The sequence below is a fragment of the Pinus tabuliformis genome, chromosome 6 (assembly GCF_031772625.1).
Source record: "Pinus tabuliformis cultivar Carrire ecotype Pingquan chromosome 6, CPIR1, whole genome shotgun sequence".
Lineage (NCBI taxonomy): Eukaryota > Viridiplantae > Streptophyta > Pinopsida > Pinales > Pinaceae > Pinus > Pinus tabuliformis.
The window spans coordinates 1,456,146,884-1,456,159,711 of NC_142292.1; the positions used below are offsets into that span (position 1 = coordinate 1,456,146,884).

Consider the following 12,828-nt stretch of genomic DNA (forward strand, 5'->3'; position numbering starts at 1 on the left):
CCATATATGCTGGGCCAAAACCATGAGGGAATTTTGACATGTGATTGATGGAGATGAGAGAGGACCCGAGAAGAACCTGAGGTAATGGAAATCAACGAAATCCAAGTTATGTTGTTGCCATTGTGGCATAAATTTCAGATTGTCGTACCTATTAGGAGGCATTATAATAGTTATACAATCTCACATGGTTAGTTTATTGAAGCCACATGATAAATTATAAAAAGGGCTCATGTGTGGAGGCATAAGACATATCCAATGTGCATCTAACAGCATAGAAGATATTTGAAATAGAATGTGGATCTTAGGCAAGGACGTCGAAGAGAAGGTGTCAATTTTGGAGTGGTTATCTCTATGATTTGGTGCAAGTTTCTTGGGAGAGAGGTGCTGCAGGATTGAGGCAACATACAAGGAAAGTTAGGATGTGTAGTGGGAAAATTTAAGAGAGTACTCAATGAGATCAGGTTGTAATTTCAAAGATAAGTTCATGGAATTATGTGCTTATTTTTTATGCTATCTCTTTTCAGGCCATAGGTAAGGACATATACAATAGCAAGTTGGGAGGTTTTTTTTGTGTGCTGAGTGGGCTAGGAAATCACCTCTTCCCTAGCCATTACTTCTCTAAGTATAATGTAGGTTAACATAGGTTTTTCTTCCATGTGTTTGGGTTGTTTGGTGTTTCCGTTTGGTACATGATTGTTGTAGGGTATATTGAGGAGGAGCCTCATACCCTATAGTATGTTTGGGTGCTTATATTTAGAAAAAAAAGGAGCAATACTTTGGGAGAAGAAACATGGTGATAGGTGTAAGAATTTTTGTTTCTTTTTGTGCCCTAACTCGACTTGCAGGTGCATATAACCCTATGCAAGGAGGTAGCAAGAATACATTGTAGATGACTCCTTGGTGATGAATGGATGCTAGGTGGATGGTGTCCTAGAAGAGGAAAATTTGTGGGAGACTATCAGTAGTCAAGAGGAATGGTGATCCTAGTGGTTGGATGCCCTAACCAGTGAGAAGATACTACAACATGTATTGGACACTTGTGGTATCATGAAGGGCAGCGTGAGAGTGGACCAAGTTTAGGCCTAAGAGAGGTAGAGTTATATAAACTTAAAGAACAACTTGAGAGGATTTTAGAGGCTTGATTCAAGACACATGTCAAACATTTTTATTGACTAAGGTGATTACTAGAGTGGAAAAAGAAGAGCTCAAGGGTCTAATCATCCACGAACAATTTTAGTAGCCCTAGACTTGCCTTGTGGAGACGAACAACTACAGTAGAGGGGGGGTAGTTGTCCTAGACTATGTTCATTATTGGATAAGGACTTCTAGTAGTGATAGGTGGCAACCCTTTCTGCCTTATGTTAGTCTTCATTGGAGCACCACAAGAATACTATAGTGGGTAGAAGTCCCTAAGTAGCTGAGGAGAAATAACGGGAAGATGAGAGTCATTCACAAATGGAGCTGTGAATAACTCGACACGAGTCTCAAGCTATTGATGCATTGAGGGATGAAAAATCGACTAGAGAGTAGGTTGGAGTTGAAATTCAATTGCCAAATTGTCTTGGTGCATTGATAAAGGCAAGTGCTATAGAATGAGAGTTGAAGGATCAGGCAAACATGCATAGGGTATGAACAAGGCAGTTGTGAAGAGCTCTAGATCAGCTAGACGGTAAGAGTATCTTGTATTGGGTATATTGGTAGTCATCACGACATACACCAAGCCCTAGGTTTTGTATATCTTGTATCGATGGATGTATGAAGGTCATTATCCCTAGTATGGGAACACTACATTCTTATATTATTCAGTTTGATTAATATAATGAAGTTGGTTTATTGTACAAAATTGTGTGTATTTTGTGCACTAGTATTTTCACTGTCATTTGTTGTTTGACTTTGAAAAATATACTTGTTGTGATACTTCGTTTGGTAGCGTCAGTGATTTAAGACTTGATCCTAAACACTGGAATCATGGAAAAACAACATTGTGAACTAGTGGTGTCAAACTTGCAACCTCAGAGTTCCCAATGGAGATTTATATCAATTGTGTTTCCCATTGTTGCCTACGAGTTAGTGCTTACATAATTATTTTGTCGACCATCAACTATTCACATGAATAGAGTGCAAGGCTTGATCATTAATTGTCTCAAAATGTAACCAAGGTTCACTCAAACTATTAGGTTTCCCTCCTTATAACCAAATGATGGTAGGTTCTCCCAATGTATGCACTAACAGTCATCATAAAGAATATAAAACCAAAACCTTTATGACAAACAAGTCTTTCATTATGAGACTCAAACTATATCATTCAATTGAATTATGTATGGTTTGGAAGAGATGATTGTTGGTATATTTAAAGGTTGCATGTGGTCTGGTGGCAAGAGGGCCGATGAAAATCCAAGTGATAAGGCCTAGAAACCTGATGATTTGACCAAAGGCAACATGAACCATGTGTATGTACATCAATATGTTCATGTCATCTAAGGCTTATGAGTGATGATGCCTAGCATTATCCCATTATTTTTAATATGACTTCATTCATGTGACCATCGCTCAAGATTGTGTTCTTAGGGGTCCTTGATCCACCCCATGATGATTTGCTCAAGCAACGTAGTAGCCTGGTAGGGGTGCCACACGTCACTCATTTTATATTGTTTCAATAATATAAATCTCCATTTGTCCACGCAATGTGGCATCCATTGGTGGTACCACATAATCATGGTGATATTATATACTAACATGTAGTTGTAGTTCCACATGTTTCCATATCTACCATGAGATGCCCCATTGAACACTTCCATGCATCCAAGATTTTATGTCATTATTGAGTGGGAAAAGGAGCCATGTTTCTTCCATGCACAATACTAATTTGATGCAATTATGATAAGTTTTGATACATAGTTGGGGTACATTTCCTCCAATGTGTGCTTTTCACGTGTGATTAATCTATTGGCTTTGTGGTATGTGTTTAACACTATGTAACTTTCGACACCCTCACTATTGATTTAGCTAAATGTTTCACTCTATTAATCATTGTTAAACTTTATGCATATCCCACTGTCATCCGTCATTGACTTTATCATTGTATGGTCGATGCAAATGAGAGGTGCACACTCTTTTAATGATCTTTTGGGTTATTTTCATATAGCATGGTCCACCAACAAGTGTTGATCCTCAAATGCCCATTACTTGTTGTCTGGGATGATTTTTTGAGAGTGAGATATATCATTGAAAAGGTATCAATGAGACCTATGCAACCATGTAGTTTTTAGAAACATTTGAATAAAATATCTATATCAAAAACTCAAATAACTTCAATCACCTTTATCTTCATGTGGTGAGACCCTATAAGAGGTCCAATTGTCATACAACATCATGGAGAGTCCTACTATTTCCTTAGGTATCGTGAATGATAATGTTGCTATCTAAAACCTTCCCTTTGACATCAATGACATTTTATTGTAATCAATGACAACACTATGTGCAACATCTCATAAATGCATCCTAGCATTTAGCTTATTTATCATGGATTTCAACCCAATCATTAATCTTCTTTTCCAATATAAGCCCATATAATATGGATAAAATGTGTCTAATTATAATGGTCCCATAATTAGGGGAATGCTTATATCCCCACTTTTAAAGAGATGCAAAACAAGGGCCTGCATCAATGGCTTACATAAACATTACATCGCTTCCAAAATAAGGACATTGCGTATGTGAGCGATAAGGATAGGCCCTCCCATTTTAAAATTTCATCTTTGTAGCCTTCAATATTCTTAGCTTTACCATTAGCAAGTTGCCTAAATCAAAAATGAATGTCTTCTAAAGAAAATATATCATCATTAATAGAAGGATTCAAAATGGTCCATCTTATTGTGGATTCATAAATGTTATTCAAGTAGATATTCTAGCTCTTTAAGGGAATGAAAAAATTATCTTTAGTTTTACAAATCAAACTATTCTTCCAAAACTTTCTCAGATTAGATTTAGAAATGTGTAGTAGCTCTGCAAATGTTGTCTATTTATATAATATATTTTCTTGTTTCTTATAAGAGCATTGTATATACTTATATTATAAGTTTTCAAGTTCGGTCAGGAGATTCCATAATTGATTTTCTGGCAAGTTTACAATCATTATCATACCATGACTTGGAAGCTCTATTGTACCTTTTAGATGATAACTTGGAAGAGAACTTGCTAAAGCAAGTACAAAGACCCATAGCAAAATTATGATAGATATTTTTTATGATATCCCTATAGGTTATGCCTTGTAGATATCTACTTAGATCCTTTATGAAGAGGTTCATTTTATTTTTGTAAAAATGTAGGTGCCTTTAAATTTAACAATTTTTATTTTTGTTACGCATGGAAAAGTTGAATGTTAAGGTTAAAAGTGGAAAGTCTATGACCATAGTTAGGATCTTGGTTATTTAACATGTGAAACTTATAATTTTGTTGGAAATAGGGATATTCGATATCACATAATCCATTACACTACTACTAATCCAATAAATACAAGTTACCTCATTGGAGTTTTGCGGTTGATTATGCCAAATTGAGAATTTAAAATGCCTTGAGAACCATACAAATTGACTAACTGCATACCAAACATATTCTCAATTAGGTCTTCAAAGTATGTTTTGTATCTACTTCCTGAACGGATCATGATTTAGCCAAAGAATGTCACTGTTGGAATCATTGCTTACAAGAATAGCTTGGTTAGTTATAGTTCTAGCATTAAATTTTCATAACATGAGGACTATTGGAATCATTAGTTAGAAAAATCACTTAGTTAGTTGCAGTTCTAAAATTAAAGTCTCCCAACAAGAAAATATTGCCTTCATTCTTAAAACTATAAATAACATGTTCTAAGATATTATCAAGGCAATTCTTATCTATTTTTTTTTATATAAAAAAATTCTAGTATCGATAAATACAAAATAACAAATAATAATATAAATCTTCTTGCATTTAAAAAAAGATTAATCTATTTAAAAGAAAATATTCCAAATTTAAAAACTCAGATTAATTAAATTAAAATTTACTTAAAATGAAAAAAAAAAAAACAAAAAACAAAGAATTAGAAAAATTACAACTCTTAATTCATCGAAATACGTTCTCTAGTGTATCCTAAAACCAAATCTTCTCTAAACTAAATAATGATATAAATCATCTTAACATTAATATTAAAAATGTCAATAAAATACATCAATAGAAAAATCTATCTTATAATCCTTTTTAAATTATAATTAATTAAAAAAAATCATTCCAAATTTAAAAATTAAACAAATTGAATTAAAAATTACCTCCAAAAATAAATTCCACTACTTAACCCCTAATTTTCGTTTTTGCAACTATTAATTCATTCCTAAATTATATAACTATCCAGATATAGAAAAGTTATATACATATCTAGAATGCCTTGGAGTACAGGGCAAACTTACCATAAATATCCACGAAATATCACTGTTTTACCGAAAAATCTGATCGAGATGTTAATCTTTAACCAATCCTTTACGAAAATGAGACAAAATTTAATGTTCTAAGGAATTAAAACGGTACGTAAGATTATAAAATAAGACATATATTTATGACGAGCCTCTTTCGCTCAGGTTCGCACACATCTTGCTGTCGCCATTGGCTGAGGTTACTCGGTATGAACTCTCAAACGTTGCTGTATATTTTCGTGATCATTCCGTAGGAAACAGGAGCTTTTTGAAAAACAATGGCGACGAGAGATGACAGCCATTCAATTTCAACCTGTCATATCTTGCACAGTTTGTGTTCGCGATGCAACAGACCAACTCATAAATTACACGTCTCATCGATATGCTCGTCTTCCCCACCACCCAAAGATTCGCCGGGGTAACCATTTAGTAGCAGGAATTGTGTTTTCCTATATATACTCATCGGCCCATTCGGCTCTCAGAGACACAAGCGACGAGGCCAGTACTGTGCTTGTTCCGAGCAGAGAGGACGTTGGTTGTTGCGTTAGTGTTTACATATTTACATAAAAGAAATATCCAATATGTGTAGATCTCCTTGCTGCACAAAAGAAGGGCTCAACCGGGGGGCCTGGAGCGCCGAGGAGGACATGATTCTGTTAGAATACATTCGAATTCATGGCGACGGTGGATGGAAAAAAGTTCCCCAAAAAGCAGGTGAATCTCAAAAATTTTGTTATACTGTAGTCCCACCCGTGTTATACTGTAATGCATGTTTACCAAATTCGTAATCGATAAAAATGAGAATGAGAAAATTATGAAGTCCAAAAAAGTAATAATATACATTTTAAACAAGTTCATTCAGGTAACAATTATGTTTTTTTTTGTTTTTTTCTAAGACCAATTTTTAGTTGAGAATTGTTTTTTTTTCAAGATCAAAAGATATCTAGCAAGAATACAAGTTTTCTTCTTATGGACCACGATACGGTAAGCAGCTTAGTTTTCCATAAATAACATTGATAAATTACTATGCATTGAAGATGGCAGTCAATGATAACGGTCTCCACTACTGATTTCACAACCCACTAGAAAAAAGTTTTAACTATGTTTCCACTATGTTTTTTATTAATTTTTATTTTGATTTATTTTAAATTTTAAATAACTTCTGATTCTAAATCATGTAAAAAGTTTTAACTCTAGATAATATAACATTTTATAAATATATTTCAAAAAAATATCCACTCACCTCTTCCTTCTGGAAATTTTTCGTTTTAAAACATTAATAAGGCCTTTCCCTAATTTCAAAATTTATTTAGGAAAAATCCCTCCATTTCGAAAAGTGATGCCTAAAATTTATTTTATTTAGATATCACTTCTTATAAAATTAATCTCTTTGTTCTTTGTTTTTTTACATGCCATTATAGGAAAGAGTGAAATTGAAAAAAATAAAATAAAATCCAATTTTACGATTACTCCATTTATTTTTCTTCTGACATGCCATCTCGCAGCTCTGTATTGTTTCTGTTCACACATGTACTGCCCTTAACTATGCCAGTCAATGAACAAAACAACTGTGATTAAACTATGAACCATGGAATTTCTCATCTGATTCACTATATTAATCACCTATATTGCGAACCGGATCAAATTTCGTCCAACTATTCATTATTCGAATCGTATTGGCGAGATCCACTATACTATTCATTATTCGAATCGTACTGGCGAATTTTCCTATTCAGTATTGGAGTCGTAGTGACGATTTTTATTTTTATTTTATTTTTTTCCCTCTATTTGGGCAAATTTGGTAACCATGCTGTCATATATTAACGCAGGCGTAGAGATTATCGACAGGAGAACTCAGGTGAAAAATTGTTTTGCAGGTCTGAATCGGTGTGGAAAGAGCTGTAGATTACGTTGGGTTAACTATCTTCGTCCCGACATTAAACTGGGAAACATTTCCCCCGACGAGGAGGAGCTAATTCTTCGGCTGCATCGCCTTCTGGGGAATCGGTATGTGGAGGAACATGTTAATATTGGAGCAATCTTCTCCCCTTTGTCACAGCTGGTGGCTCAATGTCGAAGTGTTCAGAATTAGTGGTTTAATGAGAAATTATATTCAACCAACATTAATAGGTCTAATTTCTCAAAATGGGCGGCTCAACTTATAAGTATTTAAAATACTATGTACCCGGTAAGAGAGAGATTTAAATCGAAAGCGACATATCAATTGAATCTAGTTCTGCTAATTTATTTATCTTAAACTAATCAAATCCCTTCTCTATCTAAATTTTATAATTCTAAATAAGTAAATTTATGTTTAAAATGTTGAAAAATCCTTCGAAACCAGGTTTTGCCATTCAATCTACGCTAAAATTTGATCGAATACTGTTTCATTTCTAAAATTGCTTGAATTCGGTAATGATGTTAACACCTTCAGTATAGAAACAAGGTTTTGCCCTTCAATGTACGTTAAAATTCGATTGAATCCTGTTTCATTTCTGAAATTACTTAAATTCAGTAATAAATTAAAAAAAAGGGTTAGTTTCATAAGGAGTCGTCACTAAGCCGGAAGACCAAAAGTGGCTGGAATTTGAGCAAAAGAATTTCAAAAAATTTATTGGAGGCAGTGTTTGAATCATGTTTTTGATGGTGGAAATGGATTCAGCACCATCAAAAACGTCTAGGGCACCTAAAATTATGAATTTAGAGAGCTTTTACTTGGATTTAAAAAAAACCCTACCCCATTTTTTCAAAATATGAACTGAACTTCCATAACTCTCAAAGCAAAAAAACATAATTGTTAGACTACGGAGTTTGGTAATGGTAATAATGGTATATTTAATAAGAAAAAATTATTCATATTTTGAATTATGAGTATATTTTTGTTAAAATAGGATTTTCAAAATTTTAATTTAATTATCAATAACTATAAAGTGAATAATAGTAATTTAATTCCTAAATATTCTAGAATAATATTACATTAACTTTGAAATTTATTTGCAACTTAGTGATACTTTTTTATCTTTTTAATTAAATTGATGAATTAAAAAAATAACATATCTAACTGTAATATTAAATGAGTTTTTGTGATTCTGTTATGTATTATTGATGAATCGTGATATTGGACCATACCATTGCAATAAAGTCTTTTTATAAATTCAAAATTTTCATAATAAAGTAGTGCTAAATATTCAAGTTTTTTATTTTTTTTTTATTTTGAAGCATATATTAGTGGTAAGCTAAAATATTGACCTTGTAACAAAATATATGTAAAAATTAAAAATTTCAGTGATAAAATTTGCAAAATTCTTATAGTTAAAAATTTCTTACTTATTAGATTAATTTTTTATAAATAGTAATAATAATTATTATTATTTTAAATAAAATTATATTTAATTATTTTTTATAGTATTTTTACTTGTTATATTAATTTTTTATAAATAATAATAATAATAGTTATTATTTTAAATAAAATTATATTTAATTATTTTTTATAGTATTTTTAATTTTAACCCTTTGAAATATATAATATATAATAAAACAAATATACTGATGTGTATTATCAGTTAATAATTAACCGTCGATAATTCTAATTTTAAGTATTTACCAGCTATTTAATTTGTATAACTGAATTAGATTTTAATTTAACTGTAAATTTGAGCATATTTGATACTATATGCATATTTGATACTATTTTCAACGCATGATCAAAGTCTTATCTAATATTTTCACTCTAGTTTGACAATCAAATTTGAATTAAAAACCGAGTTAGGTTTAACGATAAAGCTGTAGAAATTTTGGAAAAATGGCATAGTAAATGTGGTGCACATTCCTGTTCATGCAGGTGGTCGCTGATAGCAGGACGACTGCCTGGGCGGACAGACAACGAAATCAAGAACTACTGGAACACTCGTCTGAAAAGGAAGCTGTTGATGGAGAAGTACAGAATCATGAAGTGTACAAAAGCAACCCCGTCAGAATAAAAACTGCCGTGAAACAAATTGAAATGGTAACTGCAAATGGCTGCGGTAATCGCATAAGTTCAGATAACGCCTTCAAAATGTTTTCTATTGAACAAATTTCAGATTCTTCCAGGTCAGGCTGTAATTTATTTTTGAATGATTCGGAGAACATCGCCTTTTCAATGGAAGATGTTACAGATAAAGCCACAAACTCTACCTGTTCTATGTCGAGATTAGTTTCTCAGCAATCTCCCCATTCAGAAAAATTTGCATCACATGGAACTCCAGTAGCCGAGAATTTATTTGATCTGAACAACCCATCGTCTTCTGAGTGTAATCTGCTCTCTTCTCCACCCCTGGGGACAGATTTTGGATTAGAGGAGTTCTACATGGGACTTGCTACGCCACTTGCCGCGGAAGGAATTGAGTTTGAAGATGTGTGTTATGACCAAAATGTGAACAGTTTTACATTCGCGGATGATCGAGGAATAGAAGAGTTCGACACGAACAGCCACCAGTTGGATTGGATTTTGTGAAATCCATTATACATTGATATAAATATTTGCTAAATCATTAATATAATGTTTTAATGTTTCTAAAAATATATATTTTGTAATAAATTGAGGAGATTAATTTAACTGGTTAGTGATTGCCTGCTTAGATTTTTGTTATCGCAGTGTACTTCCCTGCAATTTTTTAAACTAAATATCAATTTTGTAATTCAAAGTAATAGTTTAATTGGCTATCAATTTTGTAGCCGGCTATTTGATCAGATTTCTTTAAATAAAATATCTTTATTAAAATTGTTTTATGAAGAGTATGCATTAAAAATATTGTGATTCTTTTACTTAAATCTAAGTAAATAAATGCATCTATTTTAATACGAGGACATTAACATGTTAACGTGGATATTGATAAAAGTCAAATCGGGGGTATTCGCAAAACAGGTAATTAGATATTCGTTAAATATTTTTCTATTTTTCTGTGGTAAATATATATTTGGGGTTCTCCAAGCATATTTTATGAGCGATGAATAATTTTTGTGGTGAATATTTTAATATTTAGTAATGTTGTGAGCGATGAATAATTTTTGTTGTGAATATTTTAATATTTAGTAGTATTTGTCTTTCATATTTTATATGTCAGTGAATATAATTCGGAGATAAATATTTGTTTGGACATATCTTATGAGTCCTATAATTCTGCGCAACAATAAATCTCTGGGCAGTAACCAGTAACTCTGCATCTAAACGGATCTAAGATCACTGGGCCAAAACTAGAGTCAATCATATGCACAAGCATGTCTTGCATGCTATTTATTAATTTTTTTTATATAATTGTTTTGTTTTAAGTTTGAGTTGTAATAAAAATATTAATTTTTTGTCAAGAGAGATTTAGTAAAAATTATTTTAGATAATATTATGTATGATTTTGTATATAGAAAAAAATTAAAAGGTTTGTAAAAGAAATATTCCAAATTTTAGCTAGATTTAAAAGAAATATTTGACAATAAATTTAAATCTTTATAAAAAGAGTTAAATACAAATAAAATATTAAATATATATTAAAATATAAAATATAGAAATTGCAAAAATAACCCTAATAAAAAGAAAAACAAACCATTCAAATATAAGAGTTTGAAAAAAAGCTTAGTGATAGGTCATTAGCACAAGAAAGAACTTTCAACATGATTATTTTACAAATATTAAAAAACGGAAAGATCAAGACATGCTAGCAATATTAAAGGAATAACTAAAAAAACATCATAAATTGAAACGATTAAGCAAAGAGGTCCCGTAAAATTAAATATAACATGCTTAGTAATGTTAGTATAAACTTTAAGTGGAGATTTTATTCACTAAGTAGAATTTTAGAAGATTTAAAAGCTCAAAGAAGTTTGCTGGAAAGGAAAACGGGGAATATTTATTAATGGAAATGTAGATATAATTGATATAGATATTAATGGAAATGTAGATATAATTGATATAGATCAAGGTGATAGTAATAAATAAAAATTCACTAAACTTTGGATCCATGTATGGAACCATTATAGTTTTTCATGGAGTAATATTTATGAAAATGTTATTATGTTTATGGTCAAACTATGGGAGCATTGAAAAATATAAGCTCCTTCATATTAAGATATTTTTATTGTGCTAATCATGGAATAGGAAATTTTGGCATAGCTTGTTACATAAAAATGAGTATTTATTTTCACATAAAGCTTTATAGGAAAAGAAAAGAGCTTCTCAATCAATGCATATGGATCAAAATATTTACACGATACTAAATGAAGGAATTATCCTAAATTATGAGACATTAATGCTAGAATTGCAACTAATCAAGATTCTTCTAAGTGCTGACTCCAACCTTAATGCCCAAGAGATTATTTGCAGTAACAAATACAAAACAAAGTGTTAAGACGTTATGATAAATTCATTTGTTGTCAAGATCTAATAATTTACAACGGTTTAATTAAATGACCAAATTCTAATTAGATGATTTCTATTGAAAGGTTGGTTATTAGTGTCATAGATTATGTAATTTCAGAGATACTCGTATACAACCAAATGGTAAATGGTAAATGGTAAATTTGACATTGAAAATGACATAAATCTTTATAATGCCTTATCCCTAATGTTAAGCTTTGTCATGCATGAAATATTCATTAAGAAATAATTTACAACGGTTTAATTAAATGACCAAATTCTAATTAGATGATTTCTATTGAAAGGTTGGTTATTAGTGTCATAGATTATGTAATTTCAGAGATACTCGTATACAACCAAATGGTAAATGGTAAATTTGACATTGAAAATGACATAAATCTTTATAATGCCTTATCCCTAATGTTAAGCTTTGTCATGCATGAAATATTCATTAAGAAATCTAGTAACCGATGATACTATTTGTATTGACAAAAATAAAGTTAATATTTTCTTCAAGGACTTAAATGGCCATTCAATCTCCTATCGTATGAGAGAAATATTGATTACCTCTATTATACTTTTACAACAACCCTGTACATCGATTAAAATGTTATTTATTTAAGTGATAGGGAAAGGGAATAAGAGGATATCCAACCCTTTATATGACAATAACCATAAAATTTCATGAAAAATCATTAGAAAATCTTCTAATATGTTTTTACAATTGGATAAGATAAAAAGATACAAAACCCCACTTAAAAGGGAAAATGAAACACTACATTAAAAGATACTAAGAGAATATTCTCATCAAACATGTACCCCAGAATATTTTGGAGGAAAACTTTCACTCTCTTTTTTGGTAAGGTTCGCCATTTTATTATCAAAATAGAGGATTATACTTGACAGTACACATGCTTACTGCGAAACGGCCTAGTGACATATGTTGAGACGTTTAACATTACATAAGCTCCATTTAACCAAGTCAACGTACGA

The 12,828-nt window shown here is 31.4% G+C and overlaps 1 pseudogene; it reads left to right on the top strand.

Moving 5' to 3' along the window:
* The first annotated feature begins 6,028 nt into the window (after nucleotides 1–6,028).
* On the top strand, nucleotides 6,029–9,427 carry LOC149264105 (transcription factor MYB1 pseudogene; annotated as a pseudogene).
* The last annotated feature ends 3,401 nt before the right edge of the window (nucleotides 9,428–12,828 follow it).